Source organism: Saccostrea cucullata, unplaced genomic scaffold (genome assembly GCF_032062105.1).
Source record: "Saccostrea cucullata isolate Sc308-1 unplaced genomic scaffold, CSIRO_AGI_Scuc_v1 ctg9842, whole genome shotgun sequence".
In the NCBI taxonomy this organism is placed as follows: Eukaryota; Metazoa; Mollusca; class Bivalvia; order Ostreida; family Ostreidae; genus Saccostrea; species Saccostrea cuccullata.
Genome location: NW_026930436.1, coordinates 2,178 through 27,362, shown reverse-complemented (window position 1 = coordinate 27,362; position 25,185 = coordinate 2,178). Strand labels below are relative to the sequence as shown.

Sequence of the window (25,185 nt, the reverse complement as noted above, 5' to 3'; positions counted from 1 at the left end):
TAAGACATACACTATTAGACGGGCACTGGTCAGGCAGACTGTTCAAAGTGGATATCAGAAATGGCTACAGGCTGTTGGTTGTTGATGCAGAGAGGTCCCAACGTGGGCGCCAAATTTTTAACAGGGTTGATGGTAATAATGAAAACGCCTGTCAGGGTTCGTACTGTTTATTAATTGTAGTGGAAATAATTACATCTAATATTGCCTTGAAATAAATAATAACAATATTGAGAATATCATAAAATCATAAATGCACAATTCAATATTATACACAATGCTGCATAAAGGGAGGTAACTCTTACATTCATTACACATCTTGACATGTAATATAATACTCCCTCAGAATCTACACTCTGTGCATATAATTAAAATACTTTACAACAAAATATATATTACTATTTAAGCTATAATATCTTCATAGACATTATGTACCTTTTACTAATAAAAACAATAGATCATAAAAACAATAGCATACCATTCTGAGGGAATAGGCAAGCTCCTATGGTTAAATATCATACAAGTAGTACAAGGCTATAAATTATCATAAACCTTATATAATTCTCTGATCATAAAACATGTGTTCATATTATCTAGATCATAAAATACCACAACTTTACTGCTAATAACTAAGTAAAAAAACTGACTTCCAAAATCTCTCTTACTGTGCAAAAGTGCTATGGAAATTAATATTGCAAGAATTTGACATTTAATGAACTATTTATTAAAGATATGTTAAAGTTAGTAAATAAATATCAACTTACCAGAAGATGAAGAGAGTCTCGGTCAGAATGTCAAATTTGTCATAAACAAAATCAATGGAACCTCTCTACAAACAATCTGGACAAAGAGTGACCAGAAAGACCAAGAACACTTTGGAGGGAATTTGACAAACCAATAAAACACAAGAACACAAAACTAAAACCCAATATATAGAAACAAATGACTTATAGAACTTATGGCCAGGACCTTAATTATAACCCTAAGGCAATAACAGGGTAGCACTGTCTGTTACACCTGAATGGCCATACCCTTATCTAATAAGCTGAAATAAAAATATATACAACCAGAATAAAAAATAATTTGATATTTTATTAATTAATTAGAAATAATTAATTAATAAATCATCACTCTTACATATTTATGGGCCAAATTCTGATACACCACTTTTCTATTCTAATTTGATGAATGAGGTTGAAAAAATCTACATGTTGCAACAAATAATTAAAGCAGGCGATTTTAACTTAGTTTTAGATAAGGAATTGGATTCCATGAACTACAAAAATTTGAACAATCCAAAAGCGAGACTGGAAGTTATAAATTTAATGGAAAATTTGAATCTAAACGATGTATTTCGTGAAAACTACGCTCAAGTTAGGCGCTATTCGTGGAGAAAAAAAACCCCTTAAAACAGGCTAGACTAGACTTTTTTCTTATATCTGAATCTTTGCTCCCTTACGTTAGTAGTGTTCAATATGAAGACAGTTAAGGCCGGTATACACGATGAGATTTGTAGTATAATGCAAGTATTATGATACTTTTGTATTATAATACTTTCCTGTACTCACGCTAATACATATCTTATAAGATTGTAAATAAACTACTTATTCCAACGTGTTTCCCCCCGCCATATTTCTCTCTCTGTCAAAGTAATAAAAATGATGGATGAGGCTCTGATAGCGGTGTCTATCATCGTACTATGCTACTGCTTTATATATTCCACAAGTCCTTTTCCCCTTCCCATAAACCCACGAGTTTTTCGATGTCTTTACTTGTAAAGTCTATCATTTTTATTTACCATGTGCTTTTTTTTAGTAATGATAAAAATAGGATGACCCCAAGTGTCATTACATTTCATTGGTTGAAAGTGATAGGTAAGCTAAGACTTGTATTAGGAAATGGAGCATTGCTCTATTCTTAATACAGTTTTATAAGATTCGAAAAATCTTATGATACACTGTATTAAGAGTGTATACACAGTAAGATTTTGTATTATAATACAAATCTTATAATACAAATCTTACCGTGTATACCGGCCTTTACAGATCCGACCATTCTCCAGTTGTGATGTCTTTGAAAATTAATGACTTTATTAAAGGTAAAGGATTTTGGAAATTTTACAATTCTCTTTTAACAGATAAGGCTTATATTGATTCAATTAAACAAAAAATAAATGACGTAAAAGTACAGTATGCATGCCCAGTGTATGACATAGATAATCGTTGTTCTGTCGATAATGAATTATTGTTGTTCACTGTTAGTGACCAATGTTTCCTAGATATTTTACTCAAGGAAATTAGAGGAAAGACTACAGTGCTGCTATCCCACAAGTTGACATGGGATGGGATCGGATAGGATTCAGGATTGAGGATTCACGTTAGGAACATATAGAAATTAATCCACTCCTATCCTATCCTATCCTCTATCCTACAGCCAATCAGATTCGAGCAAAGGTTCATTCATAATTCAGAATAATTTACAAAAACGAAATACAGTATAAAATGTTTACAAAAGAAATATTTATAAAGTTTAAATAGAAAATAAAACATTCTCTTTACCAAAAACAGATTTACAATATAAACTTCGAATAATAAGGCGTACGATCTAACCGTGAACGAGAACCGGAAGAATTTGAGAATGTAAACAACGAAGAGTCCAGGCATCGAAAGACCGTAATTCTTCAGCTTGTTAGGATGATTTAACCGATTCTTACTTGTGTAAAAGTGTAATAACATGTTTTCCTGTTAAATTTGCTCTGTTTGATTGGATAATTCCACAGGAACCGTCGACCGCGGACTTGAATAGATGATGTGCGAGAACATGTAAGTATACTACAAACTGTACACTGTACATGTGTGCATTTTTACACTTATTTCGCCCTTTAGACAATATTCTAATGACTTAAATTATAAACATTTTATTCTATTTTATGTAAACAAAAATAGGGTGCGGAAAAATAGAGAGAAGTAGTCAGGTAGTGTAGATAGAAGTAGCTAGATAGAAAGGGGGATTAATATTTACAAATACTCTGTCACATGATTCAATCAGCCATCAATGAGCTCTTAGACTAAAACAATCATATGTATTATGCCTTAATCAGTTTGTTACTATTATCATTTCCCTAGTAAGGTTAGAAAATAGTTTTCATTTCAGTGCAATTTATGATAAGTGAATGTACAATCATTATGACCATTTCTAATGCTACTGTTTAAATGTTTAATAAGCTCATTCAGCAGTCAGCACTGCACTTACATTGTATGTCCATTTGTAATGATGTATTGTGAGTTATGAAACACAAGTTAATCTTTTAATATTCATTATTACAGAGAATGGATTTGCCTGCACTCATGCGTCATCACAGTGTAAAGGATTTTAATCTAAAAAGTATGTATGAATTGCTTTTTATCATGTATTTATGCATGATCATTAAAATGCATATACATCATTATCTGAGTTTAGATGACGTGTCAGCAGATTCTCAGAACAAGTGATTTTCTTCTTTTAAAAATCTTAAAAGGAAATTAAACTGTTGAAATATTCTAGTCATTTTGTTGTTATATAAATTAATATGTCTTTTCTTTTTCATATTCAAATTTCAAGACAAAAAAAAAGAAAACAAAGAAAAAACATTAATTAAAAGATAAATACAAGCAGAAAAATAGAGAAAAACTCCCAAACTAATGTATTCATATACATGTATTTGTTAGCAAGTCAACAAGATAAAATGAATTATAATGTACTTCTGAGTAAATTATGTTAAATAAGATTAAAAAAAAATTAATATGACTGAAGTTGCAGTATAAGATTTTATTTTTCATGATTTCTTAATGCACTACTTTTGGGAGAGAAAAAAGGTGAAATTAAAGCCAATTTTACATGAAAAGTGAAAGATAATCACAATCAAAAACAGTTTAAATGTGTAATAACACAAAATTTACAATATAAATGCTTATCTTTTTTTTTTTCAGGACAACCCTGCTTATTTCAGCTGTACAGATTGCAGTTCATCTCAGATGCTGTTAGACTAAATAATGAAAGATGTTCAAACCAGTTTTAAAGAGTCCTAAGTCTGAAATCATGGTGCTTTTATTAAGGAGATCAGTGCTTTTTTCTGTGCATTGTTGACATTTGTGATACTGTTCGGTTTATGACCATCTCTCTGACAATAACTCTGACACTTGAAATTCAGTTTGAGCGACAGATAAGGAAGTCAAATCATATGCATGTAAAACATTATACAACTGTTATAAAAACATTGATAAACTTAAATTTAAACAAAGTACATGTACATGTATCTGTGATCTTGGCATTGAAATTCATCCTGTACATGGATACTTTTAATGAATTTGTCTCATGGTAATGGAATATTAAATTGTTAAACATTGTTGAGGAATCACCCTGAATAAAAATATTTTGAACTTGATCAAATATTTTTTCCTCATTTAAACACTGACAAATTTAAGATCAAATGTCAAGGTCAAATACAAAGTTTACTCAAGAAAGTGTGATAATTGATGTAAATACTGTGAATTATTTTGCATGTTTTATAAGATCTAAGGAACATGTGTGGATCATTTTAATGTCTCTCAATCAGACATTAATGAACATTAAAGATCAAATGCCAAGGTCAAATACAAACTTGGCTTACTCAAGAATGAGTTATAAATACTGTAAATACTGTGAATTCTTAATTTCTTTGCATGTTTTATAAGATATAAGGAACATGTGTGAGCTCACTACAATATTTATTGCTTTCAATCTGTCTGAGTCTGACAATGAAGATTTTGGAAATATTTTATATTAAACATAAATTATTAAATTTTCACACATAAAACAAAATTGGAAATTGAAATACATTTGTACGGCACTGAACTGACCATAAACTGAGAAGAAAATGAAGTTAAATAAGAAATTTGACATTCTGAATATCTTGAATTTTATTCAGCAACTATATATTTTGCATGTTTGTAAAATATTCACATAAGAATAAATTAATATGAATTTAAATTAAAAAAAAATCATACATTTAGATTTAATATTTGATATAATAATGTCACCGGGTTCACAGGTGCGTGAAAGTCAGTCAATATATCGGGTCTCAATAGCTCAGTTGGTTAGAGCGCTGGCACGGTACGCCAGAGGCCCTGGGTTCGAGTCCCGGTTGAGACTTGACTTTTCACCACCTGTGACATTTGGCGTCCCAACGTGGGCGCCATTGTAACCCGTCGGTAGAGATCAGAACAGTAGTCTTGGGTTTTTGATATTTATATGGATAATAAAACCTACAACATTCATACAAAATACTAAACATTCATACTTTACACACAATTCACTAACTTTAAATATCCGTACTTTACACGAACTTTACATTTAAATTACTTAAATATATATTTAACTGGAAATTATGAATATTATATATAAAAGCTTACCAGTCTACATCACCCTATATGCTATACATAATTTGCGTGCTGCTACCTTGACGGTGTGCATGGGTATGGGCGGACAGGTAGTAAAAACAGTTTTTGTTAGTGAATACAACTCACTCTCTCTCTCATACACCCCTTTCTCTCTATCCTACTAGATCACGTGACACTGACAACGAATGACAATAAAGACAGACAAACAATGAACTAGCCACAAATACCAATAGGTGGATCTAACATCCAACACCTGGCTACATAAGACAATTTCACATTTAAAATGTTTAATATGTAAAAGTCAAGATATTCTAGATCTATATTTTGACTTATCTGTTTGGTTTATGGTCTAATCATATCTTCTTTTTTATAACCGCGTACAGAAAAACATGTTATACAGACACAGTTAGACTTCACATTTACATGCATGTTATTTTTATGCTGCTCCGTTTAGAAAAAAAATAAAATTTTACATGAAACATATACTTAAACATTATTACCGTATAGGCCTATGGTTTTTTTTTAAATAATTAATTATAAGATGCTAGGAGCAAGTCGCGATCCTGTGGCCATGTCTCCCGATCATTGTTATAGTTAAAAAAAATTTTTTTAAAAGTCTAGGTATATTTTTTTCGTTAATTCTTTCTTCTGGATGCCCACATTCTTTACAGATGTTCGCAAAATCAATACTTGCCCACGTTTTATTACAATCTGTTTGTTTACATTTATTTTTAACATGGTATTGATAATCCTAAATTTAAAATGTGCGGTGTGTCAGGAATTATGGAATGTCGATCTGGATTATTTTTATCCATTAAAATATATAACACTTAAATGAATACCATAACTATATCTGATTTTTTTGGTGGTCATTCCGTTTTTTTCGTTTTGTCAAATTAATTCCTAAATATTAAAAAGACTGAGAGTTGCAGGATAGGATAGGATAGGATTAGACTGAAATCACAGGATAGGATTATGGATGCAGGATTCACGATAGGATAGGATAGAATTGTCAACTTATAGGATAGCAGCACTGTATATCTTACTCAAGTTATAAGAAAAAAAAATATGCATGAAAGAGAATTATTTTAGAAAATGAGATTTTACATTTAGAACAAAATCTGACAGAAAGTACATTAGATACCCTTAAAATGAAACAAACAGAACTTGAAGATATACATAAGACAAAGTTAAAGGGACAGGTTATTCGTTCCAGAATGAAATGGATCGATGAAGGTGAAAAACCGTCAAAATATTTTAGTCAACTTGAATCTAGAAATTATTTAAGTAAACAGATACCAAGATTAGAAAAAGAAAATGGATCTATTATTTCAGATCAATATGATATTTTAAATGAAACAAAACTTTTTTTATGAAAATCTATAAAAAAAAAAAAGAAAAAAAAGAGAAATTGTTGAAAATGAAAACTACAGCAAAAAATTATCAGAATATAATGATATCCCAAAGCTGTCTTTTGAAGAATCTCTAAGTATAGAGGGTACTGTAACAAAATCAGAGGTTCTAAACTTTCTTAAACAGATGAAAAAGGATAAAAGCCCAGGTCTAGATGGATTCACTTGTGAATTTTTAAAATTTTTTTTGGAGGGATATTGGCACATTTATTACAAGAGCAATCAATGATTCATACGTAAAACAAACTTTCTCCGAACCAAACAAATTAGGGGTAATAATATGTATTCCAAAAACTGGTAAGCCAAAACAATTTTAAAAAAAAATTGGCGGCCTATTAGCCTCTTAAATGTTGTATATAAATTAGATTCAGGGTGCATTGCTGAAAGAATTAAAAAATTCCTAGATAAGCTAATACATGGGGACCAAACAGGATTTATTAAAGGTAGATTTGTTGGCGAAAATATTAGACTAATATATGATATTGTGCACCAAGCAGAGTCAAGAAATATACCTGGTCTCTTAATGTTTATCGACTTTGAAAAAGCATTTGATACCATTTCATGGAACTTCATAAATCAAACACTTTGTTTCTTCAATTTTGGTCAGTCAAGTCCTGTGTCATTCAAAATTGAATTGTGTCTCAGTATTTTTACCCTGAAAGGGGTTGTAGACACGGTGATCATATTTCACCATACCTTTTTTTACTTTGTGCAGAGATTTTAGGTATTTTAAATTGAAAAAATAAGGATATTAAAGGTATAACTATTGATGGTGAAGAATACAAGTTGTCCCAATAAGCAGATGAAACATCTGTTATTTCTGTTGGCTCTTCAAGCTCATTGGATGGAATTACAAGAGTGTTAGATTATTTTGCATCAATCTCGGGTCTAAAAATAAATTTTTCTAAAACTAAATTAGTCTGGATTGGAAGTAAAAAATTCTCAAAAGATGTATTTCATCACTCAAGATGGAAGTTTGATCCCAGTACTACATCCTTTGATTCACTAGGTGTTAAGTTTTATGTTGATTTACATGAGATGGTAGATATTAATTACAAATTAAAAATTGAAGAAATTAAAAAAAACCATGTCACAATGGAAAGCTTTTAAACTTACTCCTCTTGGAAGACTGACTGTAATAAAAACATTACTAACTAGTGCTAATTGTAACGGGAACCGTTACAGATGTTCCCCAAACGCTCCCCAACTCCCTTTTAGTGCCATATTACCTGTAAATTTCATTAAATAAGATAAACTCTGTGAATTTTTTTACTTTAACGTTTTCCCAGAAGGATACCAATTATACTCAAATTTTAGCATTGCAGGCGTGCGCATGTGAATGTTTGTGCGTTATGACGATAACATAATGTCTCCTCTATCTATATACTTTAATATACTATATATTAAAGCATTTAGTCCAAAAGTATTAAAAATCACTCATTCAAGTGTATTTTTAATTTCACTCGTTCCAAATGCACGCACGTGTGTGCACGTGCATGATGACCATACCTTCTTATAGGAGTCCCTTATATCTATCTATGTTCTAAATCCAATCGTGTTTGGTTGAAAACCAAGGGAGTCATAGCTATTTCAAGTTTCAGCCATCAGATTGCAGCACACGTGCATGCGCGTGATTTCATGAATATTTTTTCTATATAGTATTGTAGGATATCTTAATGCATGACTATGTTTTAAATTTCAAGGCATTTCGTCAAAAAATAAAGGAGATATAGCCATTTAAAGTTTCAGCCAATCAGATTGCAGCACACGTGCATGCGCGTGCTTTCTTGAATTCTTTTTTACATCATATTGTAGGATATCCTAATGCAAGACTATGTTTGAAATTTCAAAGGGTTTCGTCAAAAAACAAAAGAGATATTAAGATTTTAGTTTCAGCCAATCAGAGCAAAGCGCACGTGCACGCGCGTGAGTTCGTGCTAATTTGACAGTGTCATTATATTAACATTATTAATATATCCTCATGCAATGAGTTTCAAAGCGTTTCATCAAAAAATGTAAAAGTTATAGCTTTATTAAATATATCAGTCATTTCACTCACTTCACGCTCCCGCATGTGCATGCGTATGAGCGCAAAATGACCTTCGTTCAGCACACCTACACAACACACCTATTAACCCTAAAAAGGTTTTAACTTAGTTGGGTGAACAGTTTCTGAGAACACTCCCGGACAAAAAAGTACCGGAGAAGAAATAAGAAGAAAAAAGAATGATAACTAGAGCAAAGCTCGTTGCAAAGCAACGAGTAGGTCTTCCGTCCTGTTTAGACCGGAAGTGACGTCAACAAAAGAAAGCAATGAGCTAAGTCATCTCCAGTGACTTTTAATTTCAATTTTGCGTCAAAACCATCAAAATAAGCTATTTTTAGCTACTTCCGGTTTGACCAGAAGAGAAGTCGTCGGACGGAAAATTAAGTTTTATGCTTCCAGTGACATATGTTACCCAAAAACTTGTCAAGAACGGCAAAAAATACGTATTTTCTGACGACTTCCAATTTGACCGGAAGTGACGTCGTCGGACGAATTTTGACGATCTCAATAGATTAAGCTTGACATTTTGAACAACTTTGCTTCTTTGATGTATAACAAATTTTCATTACTTTTTGAGAGATGGAGAAAAAACTTTTGGCCCCTCTAGATGCTTTTTTTAGGGGCCAGCCCCTTTTTCGAGATATCATTTGAAAGATCTTGGAATTCTGCACAAATTTTGTCGTATATGTTTCTTCAAAATATTAACAAGTAAAAAGATATCGTAGAGAAAGTGCTAGAAATATTGAAACTCTCAATATGACTTTTTTCAGACCATACCGAGCGTTCATGTGCAGTATTTCCGGTGGAAGTTAACTACGTTAGGCAAATCTACATATTTTGTACTATCATCGCTGAAAGTTTCAACTTCCTGTGATAAATGCTTTTCTTAGAAACGCCCGGACAAAATTACCCTCTAAAACCACGAAATCTCGAAAATTTCCCGACCGGAAGTGACGTCATCAAAATAAAGAATTATATATCTAGTTTTTAAAATTTTCTATCTGTCCTGAAAGTTTCATGAAAATCTAGAGAGCCGTTTTCGAGGAATCGCGTGCACAAAATCGGTAGGAAAAAAAACAATAATAACTAGATACGATCTCGTTGCGAGCAACGAGTGGGTCTTCCGTCCGCTTGTTGATAAGATGAGATAAGATTTTGATTGAAATTTACGTTCTAAATTAATGATTTTCGATAATCTGTAAAAAGACATTGAAGATTAAAGACTTTAAAAAATCGACTTTTGGCCCCTCACAGCCAAAAACATTAGGGATCGGCCTTTTCTTTTCTTCATATCATCTTAAAGCTCTCAGGATTATGATCACTTTTAGTTCAACAACTATTCAGAGATTCTTTTTCGTTTTTGAGTTATTTGCAAAAGAAATATTTTACGGCCGACCCTTCAACTCCTTAATGGGGATGTTTAGCGAAAAAAGAAAGGTTGCATATTGTTCAGAACATTATTTTAAACATCTTTTGTTCAATATTACTTATCAAAATATTTCTCACTTTCGAGATATAAAATGTCAAAGATTGACTTATGGCCCCTAAGTATGTACCATATGACATTAAAATCATAATATATGGCTGTAAACGGCTGAGATAAATATCATTGCTTCAGTGATGTACTACAAAATATTAACTGCTAAAGAGCTATTGATTGAAGACTTTTGGCCCCTTTTTGCACCTAATTTGTGTGCCCAGACCCATTTTCTTGACTTCATCTCAGAGCTCTCAGGATTTTGAACACTTTTTGTCCAACAACTATTCAGAGATTCCTTTTCGTTTTCGAGTTATTTGCAAAAGAAATATTTAGGGGCCAACCCTTCTACTCCTTAATGGGGACGTTTAGCGAAAAATGAAAGGTTGTATATTGTTAAGAACATTACTTTGAAATCTTTTGTTCAATATTTCTTATCAAAATATTTCCCACTTTTGAGATATTAAAAGTCGAAGATTTAGCATTTTAGCCCCTTGTGGCCCCTAATTATGTAACATATGACATAAAAATCATAATATACAGTTGTAGATTTTTCAGATAAATATGTATGCTTCAGTAATTTATAACAAAATATTGACCCTTAAAGAGTTATCAAAAAAAAGACTTTTAGCCCCTTTTGGCCCCTAATGTGATGAGTCAGCAATTTTTCATGATATCATATTAAGGATCTTGTCATTCTGCACAAATTTTGTTCAGTATGTTTTAACAAAATAATTATACTTTAAAAGATATGATGCAAAATGTCTTTAAAAATGAGTAATGATTCGTGTCCTAGATATTGACCCCTATCGAGCTTCCATACTAGGCACTTCCGGAAAATATCATGACCCAGGTGCAAGATGGCAACATGTCCTCTATCATCCCTGAAGAAAATCAGCTTTCTAGCTTGAGCCGTTTTTGAGTAACGTGACAGACACGGAGGTCCTCTAAATTTCGATCAAAGGGCGATAACTCTCAACTGAAAAGGAATTTCCCAAAAAGGACTTGCCGGAATTAATTTCAGATGTCAATGCATCAACCATGAAAATTCGGATAAAATCGGTCGAGCCATCTCCGAGAAATCCTCTGCACAAATTTTGTAAGAAGAAAAAAGAATATAAACTAGATACGATCTCTTTGCGAGCAACGAGTGGGTCTTCCGTCCAATTCTTGATGAGATCAGAAAAGATTTTGATTGAAATTTTCATTCTAAAATAATGATTTTCCATTAGCGATGGCAATTCGTAACCGGTTAATCGATTAATCGGTCGGAACGATGCTAATCGGTTAGAAAATCCGTAATCGGTTAGTCGGAAAAAATAAAATATATGAAAATTTGAACGCAGTTTTTATCAAGTTCATTTTGTAGAAAAGAAACGGCTGCATAAAGTTTAAATTAATGTTTAAACACAAACTATCATAATAAAAATGATTTGGAGGTAATTACGTAATTATGGCTCTTCAGAAGGAAATCGCGGGACTATTGATCAGTTTGTAAAGTGTTAATTACTGTTTTTTTAAAATCATACCTGTTACCTCGACTGTCCTGTGATGTTTAATGATGTAAAAACATCACCGTTAACCCTTTTAAATATATGTCTTTATTTTGCCGTTGTCTTTTAAATTAAACAATTAGAAAGAACAAAGTTAGAGTTTAAACAAAGTTTTGATTATGGTGACAAAGCAGAATAAACTTCTTTGAAAATTATCTATGTTTGATTTCTCAGGCACAATTCTTACTTTTCGTGATTTTTTACTCATCTTTTGAATTAAAATAAAATTTAATTTTATAAATAAAATTCCTCGATCAAGATTGATAAACAGAATATAACTTCTTACGCATTTTATAGCCACTTTTTTGACCGACACTATAAAACTCGCCGATACGACAAGTCACCGAAAGAAGGGTCACAGACACATGGTCGACCGAATATATAAACATCGAAATTAAAAAAAGATATTTAGAGAAAATCGTGCATATGAATAAACGTTTTTATTCATGATGACATTTTAAAATCTTTTTTTTTAATAAATCAGAAACTTCACCTAATATTGCCGACCTATGATCTTGCTCAGATTCCCGAGAGCAATCTGTATGCACTAGACCAACACAAAAAAGAAAAAGAAAAACATGCTTTTTTCTTAAACATCTTTGATTATGTTGATCATAACTGAATAGATCTACATGTACTTAATACGACATTTAACAATTATTATAAAAACATTGTCCGTGAATTTCTTCTAACCGACAATATTGTCGGTGAATTGTCTTTTCGGTGATTTTTACTTTTGTCGGTGAGTTGTCTGGCACCGCCTTCTTACATGTATTTGAACCAAATGTCAAAATGTATATCTTGATACGACTAACCGGTTAATCGGTCGGAACGTTTTGCAGTTAACCGATTAGCAATATTGCAATCGATTGCCATCCCTATTTTCCATAATTCATAAAAAGGCAATGAAAATAAATGACTTAAAAAATCGCATTTTGGCCCTTCAGGGGCCTAATATTAGGGATCAACCCTTTTTTCTTCATATCATCTTAACACACTCAGGATTTTGAACACTTTTTTTTCAACATCTATTCAGAGATTTTTTTTCGTTAATACTCCTTACTAGGGACGTTAAGCGAAAAATGCAAGTTTCCATATTGTTTAGAACATGATTTTGAACATCTTTTGTTCAATATTACTTATCAAAATATTTCTCACTTTCGAGATATAAAGCGTCAAAGATTTAGCATTCTGGTCCCTTGTGGCCCCTAATTATGTAACATACGATATTAAAATCACAATATACAGTTGTAGATTGTTGAGATAAACATTTTTCCTTCAGAAATGTATAACAAAATATTGACTGTAAAAGAGTTTTGGAAAAAAGACTTTTAGCCCCCCTTTGGCCCCTAATTTGAGTGCCCAGCCCCTTTTTTTTTTTGGATATCATCTTGAACCTCTTAAGATTTTGAACACTTTTTGTTCAACAACTATTCAGAGATTTTTTTTCGTTTTCGAGTTATTTGCAAAAGAAATATTTAGGGGCCAACCCTTCAACTCCCTAACGGGGACGTTTAGCGAAAAATGAAAGGTTGCATATTGTTCAGAACATGATTTTGAACATCTTTTGTTCAATATTACTTATCAAAATATTTCTCACTTTCGAGATATAAAGCGTCAAAGATTTAGCATTCTGGCCCATTGTGGCCCCTTATTATGTACCATACGATATTAAAATCATGATATACAGTTGTAGATTGTTGAGATAAACATTTTTGCTTCATTGATGTATAAAAAAATTCTTGACTGTTAAAGAATTATCGAAAAAAGACTTTTAGCCCCTTTTGGCCCCTAATTTGAGTACCCAGCCCCTTTTCATGGATTTCATTTTGAAGCTCTTAAGATTTTGAACACTTTTTGTTCAACAATTTTTCAGAGATTCTTTTTTGTTTTCGAGTTATTTGCAAAAGAAATCTTAAGGGGCCAACCCTTCAACTCCCTAATGGAGACATTTAGCAAAAAATGAAAGGCTGCATATCGTTCAGAACATGATTTTGAACATCTTTTTGTCAATATTACTTGTCAAAATTTCTCACTTTCGAGATATAAATCGTCTAAGATTGAGCATTCTGGCCCTTTGTGGCCCCTAATTATGTAATATACGATATTAAAATCCTAATATTCTGCTGTAGATTGTTGAGATAAACATTTTTGCTTGAGTAATGTATAACAAAATATTGACTGTAAAAGAGTTATCGAAAAAGAATTTAAGCCCCTTTTGGCCCCTAATTTGAGTGTCCAGCCCCCTTTTCTGGGTTTCATCTTAAAGCTCTTAGGATTATTAACACTTTTTGTTCAACAACTATTTAGAGATTCTTTTTTGTTTTTGAGTTTTTTGCAAAAGAAATATTAAGGGGCCAACCCTTCAACTCCCTAATGGGAACAATTAGCGAACAATGGAAGGTTGCATATTGTTCAGAACATGATTTTAAACATCTTTTGATCAACATTACTTATCAAAATATTTCTCACTTTCGAGATATAAAGCATTAAAGATTTAGCCTTCTGGCCCCTTGTGGCCCCTTATTATGTAATGTACGATTTTAGAATTATAATATACAGTTGTAGATTGTTAAAATAAACATTTTTGCTTCATTAATGTATAACAAATTCTTTACTGTTAAAGAGTTATTGAAAAAAGATTTTTAGCCCCTTTTGGCCTATAATTTGAGTACCCAGCCCCTTTTCCTGGATTTCATTTTAAAGCTCTTAAAATTTTGAACACTTTTTGTTCAACAACTATTCAGAGATTCTTTTTTGTTTTCGAGTTATTTGCAAAAGAAATATTAAGAGGCCAACCCTTTAACTTCCTAATGGGGACGTTTAGCAAAAAATGCAAGGTTTCATATTGTTCAGAACATGATTTTGAACATCTTTTGTTCAATATTACTTGTCAAAATATTTCTCACTTACGAGATATAAAGCGTCAAAGATTTAGCATTCTGGCCCCTTGTGACCCCTAATTATGTACCATACGATATTAAAATCATAATATACAGTTGTAGATTGTTGAGATAAACATTTTTGCTTCAATAATGTATAACAAAATATTTACTGTAAAATAGTTATCGAAAAAAGATTTTAGCCCCTTTCGCCCTTTATGTGATGAGTCAGCACTTTTTTTATGGAATCATATGAAAGATTTTGTCATTCTGCACAAATATTGTTCAGTATGTTTTTACAAAATATTTATACTTTAAAAGATATGATGCAAAATGTCTCCAAAAATCACTCTTGATTCGTGTCCTCAATTTTGACCCCTACCGAGCTTCCATACTAGGTACTTCCAGAAACTATCCAAACTCCCAGTAACATGGGGACATGTCCTCTATCATCACTGAAAATTTCAGCGCTCTAGCTCAAGTCGTTTCTGAGATCAATGACGGACAACAAGGTCCGCTGAATTTTAATAAAAGGGCGATAACTCTAGACCGGAAGTGATTTTCAAAAAATCAAAAAAATGGTATAAATTTTAGATGATCCTGCATCAACCCTGAAAATTTGAAGCAAATCCATCGAGCCATCTCTGAGAAATCTTCTGCACAAAATTTGTGCAGAGAAAAAGAATACACTGTAATAATAAAATTGAAAAAGAAACATAAGAATAATAGCAGGGTCTTCCGCTGAAGATGGAAGACCCTAACTAGATACGATCTCGTTGCGAGCAACGAGTAGGTCTTCCATTCGATTCTTGATGAGATGTGATCAGATTTTGATTGAGATTTTTATTCTAAAAAAATGATTTTCCATAATCTGTAAAGAGACATTGAGAAATAAAGACTTCTAAATTCGACTTTTGGCCCCTCATGGCCCCTAAAACTAGGGATCAGCCCTTTTTATCTTCATATCATTTTAAATCTCTCAGGATTATGAACACTTTGTTCAACAACTTTTCAGAGATTCTTTTTCCTTTTTGGAGCTATTTGCAAAAGAAATATTAAGGCACCAGCCCTTGAACTCCCTAATGGGGACGTTTAACGAAAAATGAAAGGTTGCAGATTGTTTAGAACATGATTTTGAACATCTTTTGCTCAGTATTACTTATCAAAATATTTCTCAGTTTTGAGATATAAAGCGTCAAAGATTTAGCATTCTGGTCCCTTGTGGCCCCTAATTACGTAATGTAGGACTTTAAAATCATAATATACAGTTGTAGATTGTTGAAATAAAGATTTTTTGCTTCAGTAATGTATAACAAATTATAGACTGTTAAAGAGTTATCGAAAAGACTTTAAGCCCCTTTTGGCCCCTAATTTGAGTACCCAGCCCCTTTTCCTAAATATTATTTTGAAGCTCTCAGAATTATGAACACTTTTTGTTCAGCAACTATTCAGAGATTCTTTCTCGTTTTCGAGTTATTTGCAAAAGAAATATATAGGGGCCAATCCTTCAACTCCTTAATGGGGACGTTTAACTAAAATGAAAGGTTGCATACTGTTCAGAACATGATTTTGAACATCTTTTGTTCAATATCACTTATCAAAATATTTCTCACTTTCAAGATATAAAGCGTCAAAGATTTATCATTGTGGCCCCTTGTGGCCCCTTATTATGTAAAATACGACATTAAAATCATAATATACAGTTGTAGATTGTTGAGATAAACAGTTTTGCTTCAATAATATATAATAAAATATTGACTGTTAAAGAGTTATCGAAAAAAGACTTTTAGCCCCCTTTGGCCCTTAATATGAGTGTCCAGCCTCTTTTAATGGCTTTCATCTTGAAGCTCTTAGGATTTTGAACACTTTTTGTCCAACAACTATTCAGAGATTCTTCCTCGTTTTCGAGTTATTTGCAAAAGAAATATTTAGGGGCCAGCCCTTCAGCTCCTTAACGGGGAGGTTTAGCGAAAAAAGAAAGGTTGCATATTGTTTAGAACATGATTTTGAACATCTTTTGTTCAATATTGAGATGCATACTCAATTTGAGCGCTCAGCCCCTTTTTATGAATTTTACCGGAAAGCTCTCAGAAGTTTGAACACATTTTGTTCAACAACTAGTCGAAAAATGAAAAGTTGCATATTGTCCAGAACATGATTTTGAACATCTTTTGTTCAATATTACTTGTCAAAATATTTCTCACTTTGGAGATATAAAGCGTCAAAGATTTAGCATTCTGGCCCCTTGTGGCCCCTAATTATGTAATATACAACATTAAAATTATAATATACAGTTAGGGTATCATATTAAAGATCTTGTTATTCTGTACAAATGTTGTTCAGTATATTTTAACAAAATAATTCTATTTTAAAAGATATCATTAAAAATGTCTTAAAAAATCACTCATAATTTGTATCCTAAATTTTGACCCCTACCGAGCTTCCATACTAGGTACTTCCGGAAACTATCCAAACTCGTAGTAACATGGGGACATGTCCTCTATCATCACTGAAAATTTCAGAGCTCTAGCTCAAATCGTTTATGAGATCATTGACGGACAAGAAGGTTCGTTAAATTTTAATAAAAGGGCGATAACTCTAGACGGGAAGTGATTTTCAAAAAATCCTTCAAATGGTATAAACTTCAGATTATCCAGCAACAACCCTGAAAATTTGAAGCAAATCCATCGAGTCATCTCTGAGAAATCTTCTGCACAAAATTTGTGCAGAGAAAAAGAATAATAACTAGATACGATCTCGTTGCGAGCAACGAGTGGGTCTTCCGTCCGATTCTTGATAAGATGAGATAAGATTTTGATTGAGATTTTCATTCTAAAATAATGACTTTCCATAATCTGTAAAAAGACATTGAACATAAAAGACTTTTCAAAAATCAACTTTGGCCCCTCACGGCCCCAAACATTAGGGATCAGCCCTTTTTTCTTCATATCATCTGAAAGCTCTCATGATTTTTATGACTTTTTGTTTAACAACTATTCAGATTTTTTTTTTCGTTTTTGAGTTATTAACATAAGAAATATTTAGGGGCCAGCCCTTCAACTCCTTCATGGGGACGTTTAGCGAAAAATGAAAGGTTGCATATTGTTCAGAACATGATTTTGAACATCTTTTGTTCAATATTGCTTCTCAAAATATTTCTCATTTTCGAAATATAAAGCGTCAAAGATTTAGCATTCTGGCCCCCTGTGGCCCCTAATTATGTACCATACGACATGAAAATCATAATATATAGCTCTAGATGGCTGCGAGAAACATCTTTGCTTCAGTTATGTATTACAAAATATTAACTGCTAAAAAGTTATCCATTGAAGACTTTTGGCCCCTCTTGGCCCCTAATTTGAGTGCCCAGCCCCTTTTTCTTGATTTCATCTTAAAGTTTTTAGGAATTTGAACACTTTTTGTTCAACAACTATTCAGAGATTCTTTTTCGTTTTGGAGTTATTTGCAAAAGAAATATTTAGGGGCCAACCCTTCAACTCCCTAATAGGGACGTTTAGCGAAAAATGAAAGGTTGCATATTGTTCGGAACATGATTTTGAACATCTTTTGTTCAATATTACTTATCAAAATATTTCTCACTCTTGAGATATAAAGCGTCAAAGATTTAGCATTCTGGCCCTTTGTGGCCCCTAATTATGTACCATACGACATGAAAATCATAATATATAGCTGTAGATGATTGAGATCAACATCTTTGCTTCAGTAATGTATTACAAAATATTAAATGCTAAAAAGTTATCCATTAAAGCCTTCTGGCCCCTCTTGGCCCCTAATTTGAGCGCCCAGCCCCTTTTTCTTGATTTCATCTTAAAGCTTTTAGGAATTTGAACACTTTTTGTTCAACAACTGTTCAGAGATTCTTTTTCGTTTTGGAGTTATTTGCAAAAGAAATATTTAGGGGCCAACCCTTCAACTCCCTAATGGGACGTTAAGCGAAAAATGAAAGGTTGCATATTGTTCAGAACATGATTTTGATCATCTTTTGTTCAATATTACTTATCAAGATATTTCTCACTCTCGAGATATAAAGCGTCAAAGATTTAGCATTCTGACCCCTTGTGGCCCCTAATTATGTACCATACGTCATAAATATCATGATATATAGCTGTAGATTGTTGAGATTAACATTTTTGCTACAGTATTATATTACAAAATATTAACTGATAAAGAGTTATAGATTAAAGACTTTTAGCCCCTTTCTGCCCCTAATGTGATGAGTCAGCGTTTTTTTCTTGATATTATTTGAAAGATCTCGTTGTTCTGCACAAATGATGTTCAGTATGTTCTTACAAAATATTTATACTTCAAAAGATATGATACAAAATGTCTCCAAAAATCACTCGTGATTCGTGTCCTAAATTTTGACCCCTACCGAGCTTCCATACTAGACACTTCCGGAAACTATCCAAACTCCCAGTAACATGGGGACATGTCCTCTATCATCACTGAAAATTTCAGCGCTCTAGCTCAAGCCGTTTTCGAGAAAATGAACGGACAAGGAGGTCCTCTGAATTTTGATAAAAGGACGATAACTCTAGACCGGAAGTGATTTTCAAAACATCCTTCAGCCGGTATAAACTTCAGATTATCCTGCAACATCCCTGAAAATTTGAAGCAAATCCATCCAACCATCTCTGAGAAATCTTCTGCACAAAATTTGTGCAGAAGAAAAGAATAATAATAATAACTAGATGAGATCTCGTTGCGAGCAACGAGTGGGTCTTCCGTCCAATTCTTGATAAGATGAGATAAGATTTTGATTGCGATTTTCATTCTACAATAATGATTTACCACAATCTGTAAAAAGACATTGAACATTAAAGACTTTTAAAAATCGGCCTTTTGCCTCTAACAGCCACTAATTTTAGGAAACAGCCCTCTTTATTCATATCATCTTAAAGCTCTTAAGAATTTGACGATTTTTTGTTCAACAACTATTCAGAAATTATTTTTCGTTTTTGAGATATTAGCAAAAGAAATATTTAAGGGGCAACCCTTCAACACCCTAATGGGGACGTTAAGCAAAAAATGAAAGGTTGCATATTGTTCAGAACATTATTTTGAACATCTTTTGTTTAATATTGCTTATCAAAATATTTCTCCATTTCGAGATATAGAGCATCAAAGATTTAGCATTCTGGCCCCTTGTGGCCCCTAAATATGTAGCATACGACATAAAAATCATAATATATAGTTGTAGATGGTTGAGATGAACATCTTTGCTTCAGTAATGTATTACAAAATATTTACCAATTAAAAGTTATTGATTGAAGACGTTTGGCCCCTCTTGGCCCCTAATTTGAGTGCCCAGCCCCTTTTTCGAGATCTCATCTTAAAGCTCTTAAGATTTTGAACATTTGTGTTCAACAACTGTTTAGAAATTCCTTTTCATTTTTGAGCTATTAGCAAAAGAAATATTTAGGGGCCAACCCTTCAACTCCTTAATGGGGCCGTTTAGCAAAAAATGAAAGGTAGCATATTGTTCAGAACATTATTTTGAACATCTTTTGTTCAATATTGCTTATCAAAACATTTCTCCATTTCGAGATATAAAGCATCAAAGATTTAGCATTCTGGCCCCTTGTGGCCCCTAATTATGTACCATACGACATAAGAATCATAATATTTAGATGTAGATGGTTGAGATGAACATCTTTGCTTCAGTAATGTATTACAAAATATTAACTGATAAAGAGTTATCGATTGAAGACTTTTGGCCCCTCTTGGCTCCTAATTTGAGTGCCCAGCCCCTTTTTCAGGATCTCATCTTAAAGCTCTTAAGATTTTGAACATTTTGTGTTCAACAACTGTTTAGAAATTCCTTTTCGTTTTTGAGCTATAAGCAAAAGAAATTTTTAGGGGCCAACCCTTCAACTCCTTAATGGGGCCGTTTAGCAAAAAATGAAAGGTAGCATATTGTTCAAAACATTATTTTGAACATCTTTTGTTCAATATTGCTTATCAAAATATCTCTCCATTTCGAGATATAAAGCATCACAGATTTAGCATTCTGGCCCCTTGTGGCCCCTAATTATGAACCATACGACATAAAAATCATAATATTTAGATGTAGATCGTTGAGATGAACATCTTTGCTTCAGTAATGTATTACAAAATATTAACTGAAAAAGAGATATCGATTGAAGACTTTTGGCCCCTCTTGGCCCCTAATTTGAGTGCCCAGCCCCTTTTTCAGGATCTCATCTTCAAGCTCTTAAGATTTTGAACATTTTGTGTTCAACAACTGTTTAGAAATTCCTTTTCATTTTTGAGCTATTAGCAAAAGAAATATTTAGGGGCCAACCCTTCAACTCCTTAATGGGGCCGTTTAGCAAAAAATGAAAGGTAGCATATTGTTCAGAACATTATTTTGAACATCTTTTGTTCAATATTGCTTATCAAAACATTTCTCCATTTCGAGATATAAAGCATCAAAGATTTAGCATTCTGGCCCCTTGTGGCCCCTAATTATGTACCAAACGACATAAAAATCATAATATCTAGATGTAGATGGTTGAGATGAACATCTTTGCTTCAGTAATGTATTACAAAATATTAACTGATAAAGAGTTATCGATTGAAGACTTTTGGCCCCTCTTGGCCCCTAATTTGAGTGCCCAGCCCCTTTTTCGAGATCTCATCTTAAAGCTCTTAAGATTTTGAACATTTTGTGTTCAACACCTGTTTAGAAATTCCTTTTCGTTTTTGAGTTATTAGCAAAAGAAATATTTAGGGGCCAACCCTTCAAACCCTTAATGGGACCGTTTAGCAAAAAATGAAAGGTAGCATATTGTTCAGAACATTATTTTGAACATCTTTTGTTCAATATTGCTTATCAAAATATTTCTCCATTTCGAGATATAAGGCATCAAAGATTTAGCATTCTGGCCCCTTGTGGCCCCTAAGTATGTACCATATGACATAAAAATCATTATATAAAGTTGTAGATGGTTGAGATTAACATTTTTGCTTCAGTAATGTATAACAAAATATTGACTTTAAAAGAGTTATTGAATAAGAACTGTTGGCCCCTTTCAGCCCTTAATTTGATGAGTCAGCACATTTTTCTTGATATCATATTAAAGATCTTGATATTTTGCACAAATGTTGTTCAGTATGTTTTAACAAAATATTTATACTTTAAAAGATATGATACAAAATGTCTCAAAAAACCACTCATAAAACGTGTCCTAAATTTTGACCCCTACCGAGCTTCCATACTAAGCATTTCCGGAAAATATCCTGACCATGTTGCAACGTGGCAACATGTCCTCTATCATCACTAAAAATTTCAGCTTTCTAGCTTGAGCCGTTTTTGAGTTCCATCACAGACAAGGAGGTCCTCCAAATTTTGATCAAAGGGCGATAACTCCCGACCGGAAGTGAATTTCCAAAAAATGATTTGCCGGAATTAACTTCAGATGACAACGCATCGACCGTGAAAATTTAAAGCAAATCGAACGAGCCATCTCCGAGAAATCTTCTGCACAAATTTTGTAAGAAGAAAAAAAGAATAAAAATAATAATAATAATAATAATAACTAGAGCCGAGCTCGTTGCAAAGCAACGAGTAGGTCTTCCGTCCTGTTTGACCGGAAGTAGCTTTCATTTTTAACAAAAATGAGAAATAACGTCTAAAAATGGTTTGAATCCTCTAAAGCTATGTTCATTAATGCAAAAACGTACGAATTTTTGCTACTTCCGGTTTAACCGGAAGTGATGACGACGGACGGAAAATTAATTTTTATGCTCCCAGAGACATATGTTACCCAAAAACTTGACGAGAACGGCAAAAATTCGCGTTTTTGACTACTTCCGGTTTGACCGGAAGTGACGACGCTGGACGTATTTTGACGACACAAATAGATTAAGCTTGACATTTTGAATAACTTTCCTTCTTTGACGTATTACAAATTCTCAATACTTTTTGAGATATTAATTAAAAACATTTGGCCCCTCTAGATCCCTTATTTTAGGGGTCAGCCCTTTTTTCGAGATATCAATTGAAAGATCTCGAAATTCTTCTCAACTTTTGTTCTATATGTTTAAACAAAATATTTACAAGTAAAATGATATAATAGAAAAAGTGTTAGAAATTTTGAAACGCTCAATATGACTTTTTCAGTCCATACCAAGCGTTAACGTGCAGTACTTCCGGTGAAAGTTAACAACACAATGCAAATCTACACATGTTGCTCTATCTTCCTGAAAAGGTTTCATCTTCCTGTGATGAGCGGTTTTTAAGAAGAGCGACGGACAAATTGACCCTTAAAAATCACAAAACTGCGAAAATCTCCGAACCGGAAGTGACGTCATCAAAATAAAAAAAAGGGTATCGAGAGTTTTTAATGTTCTATCAGACCTTAAAGTTTCATAAAAATCTAACAAGCCGTTTTCGAGAAATCGCGTGCACAAAATCGGTAAGAAAAAAAATAATAAGAAAAACAGTGGAAAAGAAACAAACGAATAACAAGAAGGTCTTCCGCTGAAGACGGAAGACCTTAATAAAGGTAAAAAAGAAACCGAAGAATAATAGAAGGGTCTTCCGCTGAAGACGGAAGACCCTAATAAGAAAAGTGAAAAAGAAACATAAGAATAATAGAAGGGTCTTCCGCTGAAGACGGAAGACCCTAATAATAACTAGAGCCGAGCTCGTTGCAAAGCAACGAGTAGGTCTTCCGTCCTGTTTGACCGGAAGTAGGTGTCATTTTTAACAAAAATGAGACATAACGCCCAAAAATGGTTCGAATCCTCTTAATCCATGGTATTGAATGCAAAAATAAGCAATTTTCTGTTACTTCCGGTTTGACCAGAAGTGACGACGATGGACAAAAAATTAATTTTAATGCTCCCAGAGACATATGATACCAAAAAACTTGTCAAGAACGGAAAAATGGGCGTTTTCCGACTACTTCCGGTTTGACCGGAAGTGACGACGCCGGACGTATTTTGACGACTTCAATAGATTAAACTTGACATTTTAAACAAATTTGTTTATTTGACGTATCAAAATTTCTCAATACTTTTTGAGATATAAAGGAAAAACTTTCGGCCCCTACAGGCCCATAATTTAAGGGGCCAGCCCTTTTTTCGAGATGTCATTAAAAAGATCTTGAAATTCTACACCTTCTTTGTTCTGCATGCTTTAACAAAATATTTCTAGGTAAAAAGTTATCGCTGAAAAGGTGCTTAAAATTTTGAAATTCTTGATAGGACTATTTTCGGGCTATAGCGAGCGTCGGCGCTTCGTACTTCCGGTAGTTGTGATATACTTAGTGCACTTCTCCAAAAGTTGCTCTAGCATCACTGAAAATTTCAAGCTTCTGTGTTGAGTGCTTTTTGAGAAAACTTCCGGACAAAGTGACCCTCGTAAAATCACTAAATCGCAGAAAACTCCGAACCGGAAGTGACGTCATCAAAATATAAAATATATATCTAGATTTTTTGATGTTCTATCAGACCTGAAAGTTTCATGAAAATCGATCGAGCCGTTCTCGAGAAATTGCGCGCACAAAATCGGTAAGAAAAAAAAAACAATAATAAAAATAGTGGAAAAGAAACCTAAGAAAAACAACTAGATGCGTTCTTGTTGCTGGTGCAACAAGCAGGTCTTCCGACCGATTTTCGTTAGAATTCTATGCTGCGTCATTCCATTAAATTTCAGAATGTATTTTTTTTTTTTCGTTTACGTTCATTTACAGCAGCCTCTTAACATATCTCATAATTATTACAGGTATTCCTCAAAATATCTCAAAAATAGCTTTTAAAAATCGGCAAAATCTTCCGTACATGTTAAAAAAGAGAGAAAAGTTATTTGAAACTGAAAAAAGACAGAAACAAAGAAAAAAAATTTCAACGCCCACAGCGGGATTCGAACTCTCGACAATGGGACAAAGTTTGGTTTGGTCATATCTTTTCAATAGATGCACGCATCAAAATACTAAATACATATTTAGAATTCTCATAATACACACTATAATCCCTGTAATTACTCAAGAAAAATATTGAAAACAAAAAAGTTGAGAAATGTGACTTTTTTAATTCACTTCCATGTGCGACCGGAAGTGCCGACGACGAAAAATAAAGGCAGTTGCCCAGAATGGAGTTGCACGTTCTATCACCTCAGTGAGTTTTACTTTCATATCTTAAGCCGTTCTCGAGAAAACTGCTGGACAAAATGCCTTTTAAAAAATACAAAAATCCCCCAAAATCGCGAACGGAAGTGAATTTCGAAAAAATGAAAAACACATCTGGAGATATTCTCATGATGCATCTTCCATAAGAAAATCTTTGAAATCTGTCCACTCATAGCTGAGATATCGGCTGTACTATGAAAACAGAATAATAATAATAATAATAATAAAAAACAGAAGGAAAAC

General features: G+C 32.9%; 1 long non-coding RNA gene and 1 other non-coding gene across 2 annotated transcripts; both read left to right on the top strand.

The window, feature by feature from the left end:
- Positions 1-2,625: 2,625 nt before the first annotated feature.
- LOC134228581 (uncharacterized) lies at positions 2,626-4,486 on the top strand. The gene is made up of 3 exons (XR_009984028.1): positions 2,626-2,819; positions 3,324-3,381; positions 3,966-4,486. It is a non-coding gene; the product is annotated as an uncharacterized LOC134228581 (long non-coding RNA).
- A 606-nt stretch (positions 4,487-5,092) lies between these two features.
- Positions 5,093-5,166, top strand: Trnat-ggu (transfer RNA threonine (anticodon GGU)). The gene has a single exon. It is a non-coding gene; the product is annotated as a tRNA-Thr (tRNA).
- The last annotated feature ends 20,019 nt before the right edge of the window (positions 5,167-25,185 follow it).